Here is a 21572-nt window from a genome sequence, read left to right on the forward strand (position 1 = left end):
TCTGGTGATTGTTCACAACTACTGTAGGATCTGAAATGATAGAAGGGAGATTTTGTCCTTTTCTTAAAATTGTAGTAAAATAGGAAGCTTAAAATTTTTCACAGAAAATGGAATTAAAAAAATAAGTTAAAAATTTTTCTCCCCTCAAATGGGAATCCATGCATATGAGAGGTTTCCAAAAGTTTATGGAAGATGTATTACTTTAAAACTATGCATGAATTTCAAAAACTTGTACCAAGATAAACTTACTGCTAATTATATTTTCCATGAATTTTTAAAAGTACCCCTATATTTATAACATAAAATTTACCACTTCATAATTTATCTGAGAGACAGAGATAGAGGGAAAGAGGTTCCATTCAGTCTCCCAAATGTCAACAATGATTAGAGCTAGGCTGGACCAGAGTCTGGGAATTCAACCCAGGTCTTCCATGTGGATGGCAGGAACCCAATTACTTGAGCCACTGCTGCTTCCTGCCAGGGTTTGAAATAGTAGGAATCTAGAGTCATAAGCAAGTGCCAGAATCAAACACAGGTACTCTGCTGGAGACACAGACGTCTTAACTGGCATTTATCTGCTAGGCTAAGCACTAACCCCTTAGCATTTTAATATTTAATTCAGTAGCATTAAGTGCATCAACGTTGTACAACCGCTACTTGTTTCTCATTTTTCCCCCCAGAAACCTTTTATTTAAGGTATACAAACTTCGTGTATTTCATAAATAAAACTTTAGGAATGTAGTGATAATGAGTCTACCCACCGTACCTGCCCCCACTCTCACTCTTCTTCCTCCTCTCTCTCCTATTCCAATTCTTATTTTTTCTAAGATCTATTTTCAATTTACTTTGTACACAGAAGATTAACTAAGTAAATTAAGAGTTAAATAATATGAAAATAAAAAATTGTTCCTCAACAGTTTTTTGAATTCTCCTATGACCCACTGTTCATTCGGGAGCATGTTATTCAGTCTCCATGTGTTTGCATATGTTCTAGAGATCCTTGAGTTGTTTATTTCCAACTTCATTCCACTGTGGTCAGGGAAGATGCATGGTATGATTTCGATTTTTTTTTAATTTGCTGAGACTTGCTTTATGGCCTGGCCTGTGGTCTATCCTAGAGAAACTTCTTTGCACTGGTGAGAATGTGTATTGTGCAACTGCAGGATGAAAAGGTCTGTGGATATCTGATATGTAGTGTGATTAACTGTTGTTTCCTTGCTGATTTTCTGTCTGGTTGATCTGTCCATTGCTGAAATTATGGTATTGATGTCCCCCATTACTGTGGTATAGGAGTCTGTGTCTCCCTTTAGATCCATTAACATTACTTTTAAATAGCCAGGTACCCTGTAATTTGGTGGATATACATTTATTGTAGTAACATCTTCCTGTTGAATCGATTCGTTATTCTTTGTCTCTTTTAACAGTTTTTGTGTTAAAGTCTATTTTATCTGCTATCAGGATGGTGACACCAGCTCTTTTTGGTTTCTGTTAGCATGGAATATCTTTTTCCATCCTTTCACTTTCATTCTATATGTATCTTTGTTGATAAGATGTGTTTCTTGTAGGCAGCAAATAGATAGGTTTTTTTTTTATTTTTTTTTTATTTTTTTTTCCCGTTCAGCCAGTCTGTATGTTTCAGCTGGAGAGTTGAGGCCATTTACATTCAACGTGACTATTGATAATTTTTTAAAATATTTTATTTATTTATTTGAAAGTTAGAGTTACAGACAGTGGCCACAATGGCCAGAGCTGCGCCAATTTGAAGCCAGGAGCCAGGAGTTTCCTCCGGTCTCTGACATGGGTGCAGGGGCCCAAGGACTTGGGCCATCTTCTACTGCTTTTCCAGGCCATAGCAGAGAGCTGGATTGGAAGAGAAGCAGCTGGAACTAGAACCGGTGGCCATATGGGATGCCAGCGCCACAGGCCGAGGATTAACCTACTGCCCACGGGGCTGGCCCCATGACTATTGATAATTAACAACTTGTCCCTGCCATTTTTCCATAAATATTCCTATTTTTTACTTTGGATTTGCTTTGTATTTTCTTTGGAAGATCTTTCTTCACCTTCCTACATAGTAATGACCATGTTTCTGTGTGTAGCACATCCTTAAGCATCTTTTGCAAGACTGGATGGGTGGTGTCAAATCCTTTCAATCTCTGTTTGTTATGGAAGTCTTTATTTCACCTTCATTCATAAATGAGAGCTTTACAGGGTATAATATTCTGAGTTGACAGTTTTTTTTTTCTTTTATGATTTGGAATATATCTTATTGTCTGCTAGCCTGTAGGGTTTCTGATGAGAAGTCAACTGTGAGTCTAACTGAAGTTCCTCTGAAAGTAATCTGGCATTTCTGTCATGCACATTTTAGAATCTTTTCTTAATGTTTTATTGTGGAGAGTTTTACTACAGTGTGTCATGGTGAAGATCTTTTCTGGTCATGTCTATTGAGAGTTATATGTGCTTCCTGTACTTGAACATCCCTTTCTTTGTCCAAATTGGGGAAGTTTTCTGTAATTATTTCACTTAAAAGACCTTCTAATTCATTCTCTATTTCCACACCTTCAGGAACTCCTAAGACCATATGTTGGATCATTTCATAATATCTATAGACTTCCAATACTGTTTTTTAGTTTTCTAATTTCTTCTTTTTTTTCTGAATATAAAATTTCCAGAGATTTGTCCTTTTTTTCTTTAAGATTTTATTTATTTATTTGACAGAGTTACAGATAGTGAGAGGAAGAGACAGAGAGATAGGTCTTCGATCTGCTGGTTCATTCCCCAAACGACCACAATAGCTGGAGCTGCAGCCATCTAAAGCCAGGAACCAGGAGCTTTTTCCTGGTTTCCCATGTGGGTGCAGGGGTCCAAGCACTTGGGCCATCTTCTACTGCTTTCCCAGGCCATGGCAGAAAGCTGGATTGGAAAAGGAGCAGCCAGAACTAAAACTGGCACCTGTATGGCATGCTGGCACCACAGGCAGAGGATTAACCTACTGCACCACAGCGCCAGCCCTGAGATTTGTCTTCTAGCTCAGATATTCTTTCGTCTGTCTCACCAGTTAACTTGTTAAGGCTTTCCACCACACTTTTTATTCTATTGAACTCTTTATTTCCAATATTTCATTTTGATTTCTCTTTAAAATCTCAATTTCAAGAGAAAAAGTTTCTTTCATGTCATATATGGATTTCTTTCAGATTTGCTTCTGATTACTTCTAAGTAATCCTATGATCAATTTTTTAAAATTCCATTTCTGGCGTTTCTTCAATCTCTTCATTTTCACATTCTCGTATTGAAGTGTTATGTTCCTTTGGGGGTGTAATGTTATCTTCCTTAATCTTATTTCTTAACTTGCTGTGTTTATTTTTAGGCATTTGTAGAGATACTAACTGTTTTTTTTTTTTCCCCCTGAGATGGCTTTTATCTTTGGACTGTGTCTCTTTGGATTTGTGGAGTGTCTGTTCTTTCAATGAATACTCTGAGGTGTATGCTGGGTGTGTCCAGGGAGCTCTATTCAGTGCTCCAGGGTGAGGAGAGTGACCAAGGTGACTCTCCACTGGGGCATGGTAAATCTCCCTCCACCTCTCTTTTTAATCAGAGGGCACGTTTGTTTAGCTCTGTTGGTGTACTGTCATACTCACTTCCTATTTTCAAAGGAGACTAATGCCTGGATTCTAGTCCCAGTGGGTTCAGTATTTGTCCATGCTGCCATAAGAACCACACAAAGGATTCATACAATTCTCGGTGTGAGCACGAATCCTGCAGCAATGACCCTCGTGAGGGGATCAGGGAGCCCTGAGCATGTGGAGCTGCCCATAGTGACTGCCCAAAGACCCAGCTGCACCCTACACCCTCCCACACAGCCACACTATTTTCATAGTCCCAGCATACAAGGCTCCCACAGTCACAAGCACCCAACCGCCTGTCATTTCTCCCAGCCAGACTAAGACATCTCTGCTTGGCTGGGTTTTGGGCATGAAAACATAAGCTGGTGCAGCTGTTATGTATATCCAAAATGGCACCCGCCCTCTCCCGGCTAGTTACAGGACACTGGTACTGGGTAGTCGGGGAGAGAGAAATGTACCTCCTTTTTTTCCCCTCTAGGTTGGCAGGTACACTGTCCCCCACAGGGCTCCAAGCCAGACTCCCACCAGTCTCTTCCCACAGCGTTATTGCCAGTGGCTTGGGCTGCTGCAGTCTGGTCTCACCTCACTCCAAAGCTGGTGCTGAGGCTCTTGGCTGCTGGGGTCCTGAGTTTTGTGCGTCCACACGCTCCTTGTAGGTCCACAGTGTCCCTCTAATTTGTATGGAGTTTACAGTGCCGTTTTCTCCCTAACTATTCCCTGAGGTTGCTCTCTCCACATTTTTTAAACTCTCTTTCCCTAGACTATAGCAATAAGCTCCCTCCCTATTCCGCCATCTTGGTGCCTGTCTGTATTTGCTTAATCATTTGAGTCATTGCAGACATGATATCCCTTTACCATAAAATACTTCAGTGCATGTAACATAAAAACAAGGACTTCTCCTGCATGACCAGGGCCAACCCCTTGACATCAGGAAGCTGGTGCTGATCCAGTGCCAGCACCTGATCCATGGGCCTCCTGCCAACATCCCAGTCACCCCAACAACATTCTTTACAACCGTCTTTTCAGGAGCAGCATTCAGTCCAGTTCCTGGGGGTGTTTCGTTACCTTCTCAGTCTAGAGCAGTTTCTTCATTCATTTTGTCTTTCATGGTCTTGACGTTTTCCCAGGAATAGGAACCAGGTACTGAACTAACTAGAGCTCACCAGATGACTCCTGTGTTTAGACGGTGGTGGTACACCACAGAAGGGATTTTTTTAGACTCAAGCGCTGCCAGTTCACTCTGCTTTGCACCTGACAGCAAGAGCTCCTCGGCTGTGAGCAGTGCTTTTGTGGGGATGGGGTTGGAGTGGGGGATTGTCCACCCTCATTGCTAAGCCTTTTTCTTATCCCAGACAGAAAGTCCAGAATCATTGAACACTAACTCCCCATTCCTCCTGCCCCTATTTCCAGGTAATCTCTAATTTTTTTAAGATTTTTTATTTATTTGATACGTAGAGTTAAAAAGAGAGGGAGAAACAAAGAGAAAGGTCTTCCATCTGCAGCTTCACTCCCTAGATGGGCACAACAGACAGAGCTAAGCCTTTCCAAAGCCAGGAGCAAAGGGCTTCTTCCAGGTCTCCCATGCGAATACAGAAGCCCAAACATTGGGTCAACTTCTACTGCTTTCCTAGGCCATAGCAGAGAGATGGATTGGAAGAGGAGCAGCAGGGACATGAACAGGTACCCATATTGGATTTTGGTGCCACAGGCAGAGGCTTAGCCTACTATGCCTCAGCACTTGGCCTGACCTCTAATTCTTGTGTTGCTTATTCTAGATGCTTCAAGTATGCTGAATTATACAATAGTTGATCTTTTGTGTCCTGCTTTTCACTTAAAAATAACATCTTCAAGGTTTATGCATGTTGTGCCCTTTATCAGTATTTCCTTTTTCTTTTAAGCTTGAATTATATTCCATTGTATGCATACATGACATTGTGTTTATGCATTCCTCCATTTGGGAGATATTTTAATTGCTCCCACCTTTTGTCTATTGTAAATAATGCTGCTATGAACACGGGTGTGCAAGCACAGGGAAATTTCAAATCGCTCATGGAAGACAGAATTGTAAGGCGAGTTTATCTTGGTGCAAAAACAATTTTGAAATCCATGCATACACAGGATCTTAAAAAATTGTCATGGAAAATGCACTCTATGACAAAACCATGCATGGAATTCTAAATTGTGTTGCACCAAAATAAACTTGTCTTTCAATTTATGTTTCCACAAACTTTTTGAAATACCCTTGTGTATCTTTGAGTCCCCACTTTGAATGCCTTTGATTCTGTAACTAGAATTTCTGAATTCTATGTTTGATGTTGGAGGAGTCGCATGTGCTTTCCTGACCAGCCAGACCATTTTACACTCCTGACAGCAGGAGTTTCTCCACATCCTTACCAGCATTGGTTGTGTTCCATATTTTTAATGAATAACCATCTTAATGTCTTGGTACACCAAATGGCAGTGAAATGATTATCTATCTGTGGTTTCCATTTGCCTAGTGACCAGCTAGGGAGCTGTTTAAGAATGTGCCTTCCAGAACTCTATTTCTGGAGATCGGGGTTGGATCTGGAGTTGGGATATCTCGTCCCAATACAGCCTCTCAACCGAAAGAGAAACGGAATTTCCCGAAGTGTGGGTCTGCTCTGCACACAACTAGTAGTATGGAAGCTGATGCTTTCGAGGGAAACCTCTTGCGTTTTTAGCCAGTTTTAGTTCTTTACCTTCAGTGACAATTTCTGTAATGACAGCCACTGACAGCACCACGCACAGCATGTTCCCTATGTCTTCAGTGTTCTGGTGCCTCACCGCTACTTCACCTGGCTCTTTTACCCCATTCTTCCTTCTCTGGGAACCTTTCTCAGACCATCCCCAATGCTGTGCTGAATCTGGGGAGTTCCCTCTGTCTTCCGTTTGCATCCTCAAGTTCCTCCGATGTATTGTTCCACAGGTTCTATAACTTCCTTTGTGCTGGTCAACCCGCCTATGAACCTGAGTTCCTCACTCACCACTGTCTACAATGCTGGTCACTGAATCTCTCCACTGTCGTATTCTAGTGGGTAAGGTAGACCCTCAACAAGCAGTGGTTGAAATCTTAGTTGAAACATACATGCGCTGGGCAGACACTTGGCCTGGTGGTTAGGACAGTAGTTAAAATCCCCACACCCCACACTGAAGCACCTGGGTTCAATACTGGGCTCCAGCTCCTGATGCCAGCTTGCTGCTAACGCAGACCCTGGGAGGCAACAGTGATGACTCAAGTAACTGGGCCTCTGCCACCCATGTTGGAGACCTGGATGGAGTTCCCAGCCCCTGAATTTGGACTTGGCCCAGCCTTAGCTTTTGTGTGCATCTGGAGAGTGAGCAAATGGATGGGAACTTGCTCTCTCTCTCTCTCTCTCTCTCTCTCTTTCCTTCTCTGTCTCTCAAATAAATACATTTCAATAAAAATGCGTTAATGCATTCTTCAATACATACTAGGTTATATTTGCTAATGTTAGGAGCTTTTCAGTGAGAAAGAATGAAAGAAAATGTACTAAAACCTTGACCGTCCGCAAGTCAGATGCTGGAATCCTAAACCATGAAGAGAGGGCATTGTAATCACAGGGAGCCGGAGTAGCTACCTGATTGCTGCCTCTCGCCACTCTTCTTTTGCAAGCAAATTTCTTGCAAGCCCATACAGTGTTTGTTCAACCTGGACTTTGTGTGTGTTACAGAAAAATAAAGCACCTTAGGGTGTATTTAAACAACCACAGAGTTATATATTAAGTTGTATGTTTTACCTACAGCATCGGAAAGAATAATTCTGTCCCAATTAGAGGAAGGGTTTTCAGCTGCTGACACATGTTTATAGAGCATCTGGATATAATCTGATTAGCATCTGGAATAAGGCTGTCGGATACTATCTCCTGAGTCTCCCGTGAAAGAGAGGCTTGTAAATGTGCACTTGCTCAGACCATTTCAGTGTTGACATCTGCCACTGGGGCAAGGCACCTGGATCTCCCATCCTCCAACACTTTGTGTCGAAGTACGGCCAGAGGGCATCACCCTAACTCTGAAGGTCTCACTCTGATTGGAGCTGAAAAGCAATGTCAGCCTTCAAGTCAATGAGAGACCCTGCATTCTCTCTCTGCTTTTCCTCTGCATACATTAGAGCCGGCATGGAACACACCACATTCGGTGAGAGAAAAGCAAGTATCAATAATTGACGGGTCTCCCCCTGTCCCAGCTGCAAACATTGCCAGCCATTTCTTCATTTTGCATTTTCAGAGAAAGTTGCATGATCTATGTCTTGAGAATTCCCTTCCAGTTCTGAGACTCGTGTGTGTGTGTGTGTTTCTGGTTTTTTTTGTTTGTTTGTTTTTGTGTTTTCATTTTGGAGGCAATGGAAAATAACTTCATAAGATTGTATTTTTTGTTTGTGTTTTGATGTTTCAGAGCACCAGATTTGGCTTCCCCAAAATGTAAACAAACGGGCATCCTCTCCCCCCACCCCAGAAACACATTTCCTGATGTTCGATTAATGCATTAAACTGAGCTGGGGAGGAGGGAGCGCCCTCTTTGCATTAATCTTTTTTTTTTTTTTTTTTTTTTTTTTTTTTTTTTTTTGACAGGCAGAGTGGACAGTGAGAGAGAGAGACAGAGAGAAAGGTCTTCCTTTGCCGTTGGTTCATCCTCCAATGGCCGCGCTGCCGGGGTGCTGCGGCCAGCGCACCGCGGCTGATCCGATGGCAGGAGCCAGGTGCTTCTCCTGGTCTCCCATGGGGTGTAGGGCCCAAGTACTTGGGCCATCCACCACTGCACTTCCCTGGCCACAGCAGAGAGCTGGCCTGGAAGAGGAGCAACCGGGACAGAATCCGGCACCCCGACCGGGACTAGAACCTGGGGTGCCGGCGCTGCAAGGTGGAGGATTAGCCTAGTGAGCCGCGGCGCCGGCCTGCATTAATCTTGAAGCACAGAACTGTTGAACTGGGAAGACATGGGAGGGCTGATATAGGAAGGAAGGGGGAGCAGAAAGGATGGGAACTGGATGCTTTTAGGTGTTGGTAAGTGGCTAGTAGATCTGATGTGCCCCCCTCTATCTTTCTCTCCCTCCCTCCCTCTCCCTCATAAAAATAAGCATTTTTTTGTTTAAAAACAAAAAGAAGACATGATATTGTTTGGGGAATGAATTGTAAAGGACACTCGAAAGGAGAAGCGAGGTGGCCAGTGTTGTTGTGGCTGTGGATTCAGCTGCTGCTTGAGATACCAGAGTTCCATATTGCAGTGCAAGTTCGAACCCCAGCTACTCCGCTTCCTACCCAGCTCTCTGCTCATGCACTTGGGAAGCAGTGGATGATAGCTCAAGTGTTTGAGTCCCTGCCACACCTGGGAGATCCCAGAGGAGTTCCTGGCTCCTGGCTTCAGCCTGGCCCAGCACCAGTTTTGTCAGCCTCTTGGGGAGTGAACGAGCAGAGGGGAGATTTCTCTCTCTCTCTCCACCTTTTTGAAAAAAGTGAATAAGTAAATCTTTTGTTAAAATAGTTGAAGCAAGTCAATAAATATGGATAGGAGTTCTAATTGCCCACCTAATACCTTTTCCCCTCGACAATAGGTCCCTGGCTTTATTCTTCTTGGTGGAGTAGCTCATCTCTATAACTCCCTTACAGCAATGATGGGAAAACGAGATGTAAGCAAAGCAAGTGACGTTGTTGGATAAAGCATCTGAAAGCTCTCTGAGAGGGGCTGATTCATCTGGAAGAAGGACTTTTGCACTTCACCCCTTTCCGCCCACCTGCTCCCTGAAGTACAGATGAAATGCGCAGAGCTTAGGCTGCCATACTGGGTCATGCGGCAGACAGCATGTGATGGTGGCTTGGCCTGAGAGGGCGGCAGAGAGAATGGCATGATGAGGACGCTGGAAAATGGAAGGCATGTCTATCCAGGCTTCCCATAGAGGTGGTGTTTATATAGCATTTTGAAGAACCAGAATGATTCTATCAAGTAAAAAAATATTGGGACAGCTATTAACATTTCTTGTTTTTGTATATTTATCTAGTTTTGTTTTTATTTCATCATATGTGAAGGATAAAGGCAGGAGTTGAACATGGTAGCTCATAGACATATCCAGCTCTGTGACATATTTTATTTGGGTAACAGTTGGCTTTAAACGTTTTTAATTCCTTCTGAAGATTTTTAAAATTCCTTGTTGAGAAATTAAGTTCACATAAAAATCTGGATGGGGAGGAATTCTATTGAAAATCTGACAGCACAGAGGCCCTGTTCTTAAGAGGCAAGTGACTTCACTGAATCTGAGTAGTAACTGCCTCACTTGTACACCCAACACCCCCAGGTGAGTCCGTCACTGCTGATGGTCCCTGCCTGGCCCCAGGAGACACCTGAGTGTGCAGTCTGCCATGGCCAGCGAGAGGCTCCCATGCTGCGACTCTCAAGTTAGGTGTGCTCACTGCTTTAGGAGGATACAGTGTGGATCAATTAGTATAGCTGCCCTGTTGAGTTTAGGCTTGGGACTAGTGGGACGTGAGGCTTCGGATACACAAAAGGCAGACTAGGGAGGTCATGTGGGCTAGGCTGCAAAGTTTGAACTATTTCTGGAAAACTGTGGAGAACCATGGAGCATTGTAGCTTTGAGAGTCCGCTTAATTAGATGTTTTCAGATTTTCACGTTGAAAGTTAAAGAATGAACTGGAAGAGATTATATTTTTCTTGTAAAGGAGTATCATTTCCTTTTTGTATAGAGTTTGTATATTTTTAAAAAGTTGACCTTCACAATGCTTCAGGAAACAAGCATTATACATCAGAGAGTATTTCAAGGAGTTGGTAGAAAAGCAGTATTAAAAGATGAGTTTATTTTGATACAGAAACACTTGAAATCCGTGCATAGTTTTTTTTCAAAATATACATTGCCTGTGAGATTTCTTTTCTTCTTTTTTTTTAGGATTGAAGTTTTATTTTAATTTTTTTAAGTGTACTTGCAAGACAGAAGGAGAGAGTACACTCCTGTCCACTGGCTCCCTCCTCAAATGCCCGGACTGGAGCTTCCCTTGAACATTTTTTGAAGACCCCTAGTATATATGTGCAGGGAGCTGGGGCCCAGACAGGTGGCAAGACTTGTCCTGAAGTCACAGATTAAGTGACAAAACCATGACTTCTAAGACCAAAGCCCAAGTGAGTTTTCCCCAGGATCCAATTTGCAAGACAAAGGATGAAAAATCTGGTACATTTCAGTAATAAATGAGCGATAAAAAAGAATATATATTTAAAAATTAATAGAGTAAAATAGGCCCACTCCATCATCCTGAAGCATACTTTTCATCCTTCCTGTTTCATTAAATCAAACTGTCAGTGTAATTCTCTTGGCATCTCTCATTTATCTCTGGCTTGACTGTGCACGCGTACCACTTTCAGAAGAGCTTCCCACATGCCCTTTACTTCTCCTTCCTTCTGGTCTTCTTTTCTTTCAGTGAGCACTAATTCTCATCCCCAGTAAGTGGACAGGTTTCTCTGCATTTGTTTGTGCACATAGTGGAGTCCCCAGCTCATGGTGGCTCTGTGTTACTGGCCTCAAGTCTCACCCCACCCCAGTGCCCGCAGCCTACACAGCTCAAGGACTCTGTGAGTTCATACACCATTAGAGGCCATCCGGGATGCCTGGGCTGGGCTTTGAAACCACCCAGGCAGCTCCAACCTCCAGGGGAAGTCATCCCCCAGCTGGCCTCCACATCCTGTTCCAGGATCTGTCCACACCGGCAGTCAGGAAGTTTGCTTAAGCACTCACCTAAGTCATACCATGCATATTTGGCACAGACAGTGGTCATTCTTGTGAGCCTCGCCCAGTCTTCCCTTCCTTTCCAGAAATGAAAAGCTTGGCCTTCGCCATCCACACACACCCTCTGCTCCTCCAGGGAGTGAGAAATTTGGCTCAGGATGAATTCCAGGCTCCTGGCTTCAGTGGGCCATCTGGCGTGACTGCTGCCTCCAAATTATGATCACGTCCGTAGATAATCAAGTGGATCATCTCCAAGAATCATCTTCTCTGTGAGAAGAGAGGAGGTGGAGCAAACATCACATTCATTTCTTGCCTGGGAAAGAGTGCTGACATCAGCTACTCGCCCTTGCTGGCAATCACATTTGGTTGCTGTTCTGCAACACAAAGTCCAAATCAGGCTTATTATTGTCAAATTAAAAGGCCCTAAAGGGCAGCCAGGGTTTCCAGAGCTGGCATTGGTTGCAGTCTGGCACCGTCGTCGAACTGACAGGCCCCAGCTTGGGACAGGTCAGCCAGGGTTTAGAGCACCCTGAATGCCTCACTGGCCCATTAACCACCGCAGGTATAATTAAGACACATGTCCCTCTGTTTCTGGATGCTGTCCTCTTGTTGACAAGGCATTCAGAGAGTGAAAGCTAAGGTTTAATTATTAGCCCGAGGCAAACATTCTCAGAGAAGCAAACCTGAAGCAAAAGAGAAGTGGGATGCTTGCCTTAGCACTGTTAATAAAATTGATATCAGTGCAAAAAAGGATCTCTGTCTACAAATTGAGTAATATAGATTTTCTTTCCTTTGCCTTAAATCATGGTTCTCAATCAAGCACAAATTTGTTTGTATCTACACCTCCGGGGGACATTTGCCCATGTCTGGAGACACTTTTAGTTGTTCCAACTGGGAGAGGAGTTGCTCTTGGCAGCTAGAGAGTAGAGACCAGGCACACTGCTGTGAGCCCTGGGAAGCACAGGAGAGTTTACCACTGCAAACGGTTACTCAACCCAAAGTATCAGTCGTGCTGAGGTTGTGAAATCTTGCCTTGAATCAACATTTCTACTTCAAGCCTCTGATTCTGCTGGTAAGACGATTAATGTCAGCTATTGTTGGGGTTTTGACCCAGAGCTGTATCACAGTTCTGGGGTCCTAGACTGAGCCCCGGTTGGGCAAGGGGTAGAATGCTTGGAATGTAGAATCTTCTGGGAGTCAGCCAAAGGTCCCATCTGCCTAAGAATGCCTTTGTTTTGCTTTCTCCACCAGGCGGGATACTGAGACCCCTCATGGCTCCAGAACCTATAAGCCCTTCCCTTAGGCCCCTAGCTTGGGAGAAATCCTTTAGCACATCTCTTACCCTCCCTCTTCTGCCACTCTGCCTCTCTTTACAAACCCCATGGTCCTGTATAGGAGAGTTAGAATCTCCTAGGACCTTCTACTTTGTTATTTGACCTATATGTGTATTCATAATCCACACAGGTGAGGAGGAGTCTTCAAACAGCTCATTGAAAAACAATGCATGTTAGAAGAAAACTGTGCATGGATTTAAAAAAAAAATTGCACCAAATAAACTTAAAATTCTTTTTGTCCATGAACTTTTTGAAGTAACCTTGTATTTCACCTTGTGCCCTAATGAAATAGGAGAAAGGAAAAAACACATAAATTAATATTCAAAATAGCCAGCAGTCACAAAGGCAGCAGTAAAGTCAGGTTAAGAAAATGATGTGATCCCAGTAAAGTCAAGTTAAGAAAGTGATGTGATCCTTTTATAAACTATTATTTTAATTTATACCAATCTGTGGGGCACAATGTGATAATTCATTATGTGTATTCAGTTGTGATGATGAAATGAATAAATGAGATTAACTAGCATTTCCATCTCTATAAACATTTAAAAAGAAAATTTTGGAAGCAGATTGGTAGCATAGCAGTTAGGATGCCCTCATCCCAAATTAAAGTGGCCGGCTCAGTATCCCTCTCCAGTGTTTATTCCGGTTTCTTGCTACTGTGCACTCTGAGAGTCAGTAGTGATGGCTCAGTTGATTGTGCTCCTACCACTGACCTGCACATCTTGGTGGAGTTCCTAGCTTCTGACTTTGGTTGGCCCAGTCCCACTGTTGCAGGCGTCTGAGGAGTGATCCTGTCTGGCGCTCGCTCCCCCATCCCCTCTCTATCTCTCTCTCTCTCTCTGTCTCTATCTCTGTCTCTATCTCTATCTCTATCTCTATCTCTCTGTATCTCTTCTTCTAAGAGAAATATATAAATATTTTTTATAATTAACATATAATAATTGTCCATACATATGGGGTACGGTGCAGTATTTCTGTAAATGTATATAATGTTACTGATCAGATCAGGGCAATCAGCATTTCTTTCTCCCAGTCGTCACTGTAACTTTAGAGACTTCAAGCTCCCCTCCTCTCTTTGTTCATAAACTATGTAATAGGTTATCATGAACTATAGTTACCCCATTGGGCCGTGTCTTACTAGAACTTAGTCCTTGTAGCTGTGTTGTTTTCATGTTACCAACTGACCTCTATCCTCACTTCTCTGACTCCTCCCCACCTGTAGTAATCACTGTTCTACAATCAGATTGAGTTTTGTTGTAACATCCATGTATGAAAGAGAACATGTGGGATTTGTCTTTCTGTGTCTGCCTTGTTTCCCTTAACATGATAGCCTCCTGATCCATCCATTTTACTAGAGTGTTGTCCTTTATAAGGCTGAAAAATATTCCATGTGTATTCATTCCACATTTTCTCTATTTGCCCATCTAGGTTGACTCTGTATTTATGCTATTGTGAGTGGTGCAACAACAAATATGAGAGTCAAGTATCTCAATGATATGTTCACTTCATTTCCTTCGGATTGATACCCAGTAGTGGAATAGGGGATATAGTAATTTTTTGTTATATTAACTAAATGCCTGAGAGGAGTTTCTTGGGAAGGAATAGGTTTATATCAGCTTAGTTTAAAGTTTCACATTTCAGGATCGGGGGGCCCGATGAGTCTGGCATCTAGTGGAGGATGGCCATGGCAGAGGGGGAGTAGGGGACTGATGACATGGTAAGCCAGGAAGGAGAGAGAAGCTCAGCCAAATTCAGCTTAAATAAGCAACCCCATGGTGAGAGCAAATCCCCAGGCACCTAAAGACCTCCCACCAGGCTCACTGCTCAGACGCCATAACTAAATCAAATCACCCTTAAGCCATCACCCCTCAACATTAAGACTTCAGAGTTGAGCATCTGAATGAGTTTGAGGAGCCAGACCTGTTCAATCCATAAAAGGTAAATCATATGGTAGATCTGTTTGTAGTGTTTGAGAACATCCCTATTCTTCAATATAGCTGTTACAATTTACATTCCTATAAACACTGTATAAGAGTTCTCTTTTCCCTACATTCTTGTTGACCTTTGTTATTTTTTGTTTTTCTGATAATAACCATTTTAATTGGTATGAGATGATATCTCACATTTCTCTAGTGGCTGATATTGAGGATTTTATCATTTATTAGCATTTGGGTTTTTCAAAAAGATTAATTTACCTGTTCATTTGAAAGGCAGAGGAACAGAGAGAGATTGATTTCATCCACTGGGTCACTCCCCAAATGGCCAAAATGGCTGGGGCTGGGCCAGGTTGAAGCCAGGAGCCTGGAACTCTATTCTGTTCTCCCACATGGATGTCAAGGGCCTAAGCACTTGGACCGTCTTCTGCTGCTTCCCCAGAGGCGTTAGCAGGGAGCTGGATCAGAAGTCACTCGGCCAGGACTCAAATCGGCCCTCCTCTATAGGATTTGGGAACTGCGAGTGGTAGCTTAACCTGGTGTTCTGCAGTGCCAGCCCTGGGCATTTACATTTCAGAAGTTTCTGTTCCTATTGTTTGTCCATTCTTTAGATTGGATTTTGTTGTTGTTGTTCCTGAGCTTTTTGAGTTAGTCCGATGAATAATTTGCAGAAATTTTCTCCCATTCTGTAGGTTGTCCCTTCTGTCTGCTGGTTGCTTTCTTTGCTATGTGGAAGCCTCTTAGTGTGCTATAAACCCAGTTGTCTCCCTTGCTCTTGTTGCCTATTTTTTCAGATCTTCTCCAAAATACCACTGGCTGCACCAATATGTTGAAGTGCTTACTGTGTTTTCTTCTTGCATTTTCACAGTTTCAGGTCTTAAACTTAGGTTTTTGACATATTTTCAGTTGATTCTTTCACGGGGCCAGAGGTAGGGATCAAGTTAAATCTGTCGCTACAGATGCCTAGTTTTCCTAGCACTGTTTATTGAAGACGCCACCTTCCTCCATTGTGTTTCTCAGCATCTTTGTTGAGAATCAGTTGGCTGTAGATGCGTGGGTTTGTTTCTGGGACCTCTGTTCTTTTCCATGGCCCTGTGTATCTGTTTTATGTCAACAGATCCCTATAGCTCTGTTGTATGTCTTAAAAGCAGATATTGTGATATCTTCAGCTTTGTTCTTTTTCCTCCAGGTTGTTTTGGCTATTCAGGTCTTTTGCGGTTCCAAATGAATTTTAGGATTGTTTTCCCTCGTTATGCCAATAACGTCGTTGGTATTTTGACATGGATTGCATTAAACCTGTAAATCACTTTGGTTAGTATGGATATTCTAACTATATTAATGCTTCCATTCCACAAACATGGGATGTCTGTATTTTTTTAAATGTCCTCTTCAATTTTTTAATATCCTCATCAGTTTTTTATTATTTTCATTGCAGAGATCATTCAGGTAGTTGGTTAAATTTATCTGTGGATGGAATATTTTTGTAGCCATTGTGAATGGGACTGCTTTTTATTATTTCTTTTTCAGTGAGTTTGATATTGGTATATAAAAATGCTATTGATTTTTGTGTGTTAATTTCATAACCTGAAACTTTATTGAGTTTATTTATCCATTCTAACAGTCGTTTGGTGTTTTCTTTAGGTTTCTCTAAATGTAGAATCCTATCATTGGAAAACAGGGATAATTTGACTTTCTTCTTTCCTGTTTGTATGCTTCTCATGTCTGTCTTTAGCCCAATTTTTTCTGGCCAGTACTTCCAATACAATATTGCATAAGAGTGGTGAGAGCAGTCATCCTTTGTCTAGTTCCAGATGTTAGTGTTAGAAGAAATGCTTTTAGCTTTTCTTTATTGACTGTAATGTTGACTGTGAATTTGTCATGTACAGCCTTGAGTCTGTGATCATTCTCCACCTAATTTGTTCATTATTTCAATTATAAATGGATTTTATTTAATGCATTTTATGCATTTATCAAGATGATTGTATGATGTTTACCCTTTATTGTGTTGGTGTGGTACATTATTGATCCATTGTTGCAGCTTTGAGATAAATCCCACTTGTTTATGGTGAATGATCTTTTTGATGTGCTGTTGGATTCAATTTGATAGTATTTTGTTAAGATCTTTTGTAGCTAAGATTACCAGTGAAATTGGTGTATGGTTTTCTTTTTTGTTGGATCTATATCTGGTTTTGGTGTCAGAGTAATGCTGGTCTTATAGAATGAATTTTGAAGAGTTTGCTGCCTTTCAATTTTTTGCAGTGTTTTGAGAAGAATTTGTGTTAGTTCTTCCACAAAGATTTGGAAGAACTCAGCAGTGTAACTTTCCAGTTCTGAGCTTTTCTTTTTTTTTGGAGGCTTTTTATAACTGAATAAATTTCATTTTTTGTTATTAGTCTGGATAGGTTTCCTATGTCTTTATGATTCAATTTTGGTAGGCTTTATGTGTCTAGAAATTTATCCATTCCTTCTTTCCAATATGTTGATTTATAGTTGTTGATAATAGTTGCTAATGATCTTTTGCCTTTCTGTGGGATCAGCAGTAATATTTTCTTTAATTCTTTCATTTGACTTGAAAATCAGACAGAGAGATCTCCTATTTACTTGTTCACTCCCCAAATGACCACAACAGCCAGGAATGGTCTAGGCTGAAGCCAGGAGCCTAGAACTCATTCTAGATCTGTAGTGTGGGCAGCAAAATGGGGTGAGATACTGCACTCAGAATACACATTAGCGGGGAGTGGAAATTGGAAGTGGAGGCAGGCCTGAAACCCATGCACTCTGATACAGAATTAGGGCATTCCAAGAGGACTGCTAGCCACTGTGCTGAACATGTACTCCTGATTTTATGTATTTGAATCTCCTATTTTTCTTGTTCAGTCTAAATAAAGAGTTTTCATACTTCCTTTTAAAAACCTAACTTTGTTTAATTGATCTTTTTATTGTTTTCTTAGGTTCTATTTTGTTTATTTCTGCTCTGATTTTTAATTTATTTTCCTCTACCATCTTTGTGTTTGGTCTGTGACTGCTTTTGTAGGTTCTTGAGATACATTATTAGGCTGTTTATTTGGTATCTTTATTTTTGGAAATAGAAGTTCTCATTGGTATAAACTTTTCTCAGCATTTTTGCAATATCACATACATGTTAATATGCTATTTCCCTTTTTGTTCTGAGAAATTTTGCAATTTCACTTTTTATTTTATCTTTGCCTTATTGCATCTTTAGAAGCATATTGTGGGGCCGGCGCTGCGGCTCACTAGGCTAATCCTCCGCCTAGCGGCACCGGCACACGGGGTTCTAGTCCCGGTTGGGGCGCCGGATTCTGTCCCGGTTGCCCCTCTTCCAGGCCAGCTCTCTGCTGTGGCCAGGGAGTGCAGTGGAGGATGGCCCAAGTGCTTGGACCCTGCACCTCATGGGAGACCAGGAAAAGCACCTGGCTCCTGGCTCCTGCCACCGGATCAGCACGGTGCGCCAGCCGCAGCGCGCCTCCGCGGCGGCCATTGGAGGGTGAACCAACGGCAAAGGAAGACCTTCCTCTCTGTCTATCTCTCTCACTATCCACTGTGCCTGTCACAAAAACAAAAACAAAAAAAAACAAAAACAAAAACAAAAAAAAAAAAAAAGAAGCATATTGTGGCCGGTGCCGCTGCTCACTAGGCTAATCCTCCGCCTTGTGGCGCCGGCACACCGGGTTCTAGTCCAGGTCGGGGCACTAGATTCTGTCCCGGTTGCCCCTCTTCCAGGCCAGCTCTCTGCTGTGGCCAGGGAGTGCAGTGGAGGATGGCCCAAGTCCTTGGGCCCTGTACCCCATGGGAGACCAGGAGAAGCACCTGGCTCCTGCCATCAGATCAGCACGGTGCGCCGGCCGCAGCGCGCCGGCCGCAGCGGCCATTGGAGGATGAACTAACGGCAAAGGAAGACCTTTCTCTCTGTCTCTCTCTCTCACTGTTCACTCTGCCTGTCAAAAATAAAAATAAAAAATAAAAAAATGCAAAAAAAGAAGCATGTTGTTCACTCTGCATGCATTTATGTAATAACTAAAGTTTCTTTTTTAAAAAATCTCTAATTTTACTCCATTGTGGTCAGAAGAAAATACATGGTATAATTTAAATAGTTTTGAATAGTTGAAACTTGTTTTCTGGCCGAATAAATTTTCTATTTTCAAGAATGTTCCATGTTAATGAAAAGAATGTGTGTGTATTCGGTAGCTGTCAGATGAAATGATCTACAAATGTCTGATAGATCCATTTGGTTCAGGGAAATGCAAATCCAAACCACAATGAGATATCACCTTATCCCAACAGAATGGTTAAAATCCAAAAGACAGACAGTAACATGCTGACAAATGTGTAGAGAAAGAGGATTGCTTATTTATACACTGTTGGTGGGAATGTAAATTAGTGCAACCACGTATGGAGATTTCTTTAAAAAGCAAAAATATACTTGCCATATCATCTAGCAATCCCCCTTCTGGGTATATACCCAAAAGATATGAACATGTTGTATCCAAGAGATACCTGCACCAGCATGATTATAGCAGCACTGTTCATAATAGCCAAAATTTGGATTTCACCAAGGTGCTCATCTTCAGATGAACAGATAAAAAAATGTGGTATATATATATGCAATGCAATATTATAAAAAAAGAGTAAAATTCTACCATTTTTATCAAAATAGATGCAACTGGAGGACATTAAGTTGAGTGAAATGAGCCAAACACAGAAAGACAAATATCCTATGTTCTCCCTTATAGGTGGGAGCTAAAATTAAAAAAAAAAAAAAAAGAAGAAGAAGAAGAAGAGTAAATGTGATTTAACTCTGATTTTTCTCTCTTGGTTTTGTCTGAATGATCTCTGCATTGATGGATGTAGGGTATTGAATTCACCCACTAGTATAGCAGAGAAACCGATCTCTCTCTTTAAATCTAATATTGCTTGTATTAAGAAGATCTGGTACTCTAGTACTAACTGCACATTTATCATCATTCTATCTTCTTGTTGAATTGATCCCTTGATAATTTTATAGTGATCTTTGTTTTTACAGTTTTTGAATTCAGCTTATTTTATCTAATATAAGTATGGCTATTCTTGCTGACTTCTGGTATCCACAGAATATATATTATTTTTTCTTTTTAAAGGTTTTTATCTATTTGAAAGGCAGAGTTATAGAGAGGCAGAGGCAGAGAGAGATCTTCCATCTGGTGTTTCACTCTCTAAATGGCTGTAACAACTGGAGCTGCACCATTCCAAAGTCAGGAGCCAGGAGCTTCTTTTGGGTCTCCGTTGTGGGTTTAGGGGCCCAAGGACTTGGGCCATCTTGCACTGCTTTCTCAGGTCTTAGCTGAGAGCTGGATCAGAAGTGGAGCTGCCAGGACTTGAACCGGCACCCATATGCGATGCTGGCACTGCAGGCAGCGGCTTTACCCACTCTGCCACAGTGCGGCCCCTATTTTTATCTTTTCACTTTTAGTCTGTGTGTGCCTTTATAATTAAGTGAGTTCTTGTAGGCAACATATTGTTGGGTCTGTTTTTTAATCCATTCAGCAAGTCTGTATCTTTTAATTGGGAGATTTAATCCATTTACATGCACTGTTATTAATATTAATAAATAATGTTATGCCTATTTAAAAATTTTCTTCCATTTATTTTGAGTATCCATTTTCCTCTTCTTCCTCTTTTGTTGTTCATCTTTGTGTTTTGATTGTTCATTGTGTTGATAAGGCTTGATTGTTTTCTCTTTCTCTTTTGTGGATGTGTCCTTCTAGTGGGTTTTACACTTTCATCATAGTTTTCATCACAGTAGTCATCTTTCTTTAGATTTTGTATGTATTCCTCTCTAAAGCATCTTTAGTAAGGCCAGTTTGGTGGTGGTGAATTTCCTTAGATTTTGCTTGTCTTGGAAACTGTCTCTCCTTCATTTACAAAGGGTATCTGGTTATATTTTTGATTGGCAATGTTTTTCTTTCAGGCTTTGGAATATACCATTCCATTTCCTCCTGGCATATGAAATTTCTGCTTAAAAGGTGGTGCTAACCTAGTGGAGGTTCCCTCAAATGTGACTTGGTACTTTATTTTTGCAGATTTCAGAATTTTCTAATTGTATTGTACTTTTGAGAGTTTGGCAATAATACATTTTGAAAATCTTTGCTGATTGTGGCTATTTTGGGGTCCTGTATTTGGATATGCATATACTTCTCAAAATTGGGGAATTTTTCAGCTATTACTTCATTGAATAGGTTTTCTCTGTCTTCTCTCTTCTCCTTCAAGGATATTGAAAATTTAAATATTTGTTTAATGGTGTCCCGTGGTCTCAAAGAATATCATCATTCTTTTTTTTTCTTTTTCTTTCTTTGTGTGTATATGTCTAACTAGGACATTTCATGAAATCTGTCTTCAAGTTCAAATATTCTTTTTTATGCTTTGTCTAGTCTGTTGAGGATTTCAGCTCTGTTCTTTTTGTGACTTACTGAGTTCTTTGTCTGCATGATTTCTATTGGATTCTTTTTCAAGATCTGTTTCTCTTTGCTGAATTTCTCACTCATCCCAGGTATTGTTTTCCTAAATACATTGAACTGCCTGCATTCTTGTGTAACTCTTTGAGTATCCATTTAATCATTTGTTTGAATTCTTTATGGAGCATGTTGTTAACCGCCATTTCTTCAGTCTGCTACTAAAGCATTACTGGGTGCCGTTGGAATTGTTGTATTGCCTTGCAGTTTCACAGTGACTGTATTCCCACATCAATATCTGTGCATGTGGTAGATCATTTGTCGTCTTCACTGCTTTATAAGGCTGACTTTCATGGTAGAATGCTTTTCCTAAAGATGTGTCTTTGGGTGTTAGTTTGGTGGGCCGCTGTGGCTTTAGTTTCGGTTGGATACTCCAGTGTCGTCTCCTTATCTCCTGAAATCCATGGCAG

At 41.5% G+C, this 21572-nt stretch overlaps 1 long non-coding RNA gene across 3 annotated transcripts in view; it reads left to right on the forward strand.

Moving 5' to 3' along the window:
• The window catches only part of LOC149124326 (uncharacterized), a 39550-nt gene that overhangs the window by 15528 nt on the left and 2450 nt on the right, over positions 1 to 21572 (forward strand). The window contains exon 4 of one of the 3 annotated variants that reach the window (XR_016214757.1): positions 9952 to 10338. The exons of 1 other annotated variant lie outside the window; for it this stretch is intronic. This is a non-coding gene — a long non-coding RNA (uncharacterized LOC149124326). Of the gene's footprint in view, positions 1 to 9213; positions 9656 to 9951; positions 10339 to 21572 lie in introns of those variants that run through there. One more of the 3 variants, XR_016214756.1, reaches the window with a different exon arrangement.

Source organism: Oryctolagus cuniculus, chromosome 10, assembly GCF_051225735.1.
Source record: "Oryctolagus cuniculus isolate XC-2025 breed Fujian yellow rabbit chromosome 10, ASM5122573v1, whole genome shotgun sequence".
Classification (NCBI taxonomy): Eukaryota; Metazoa; Chordata; class Mammalia; order Lagomorpha; family Leporidae; genus Oryctolagus; species Oryctolagus cuniculus.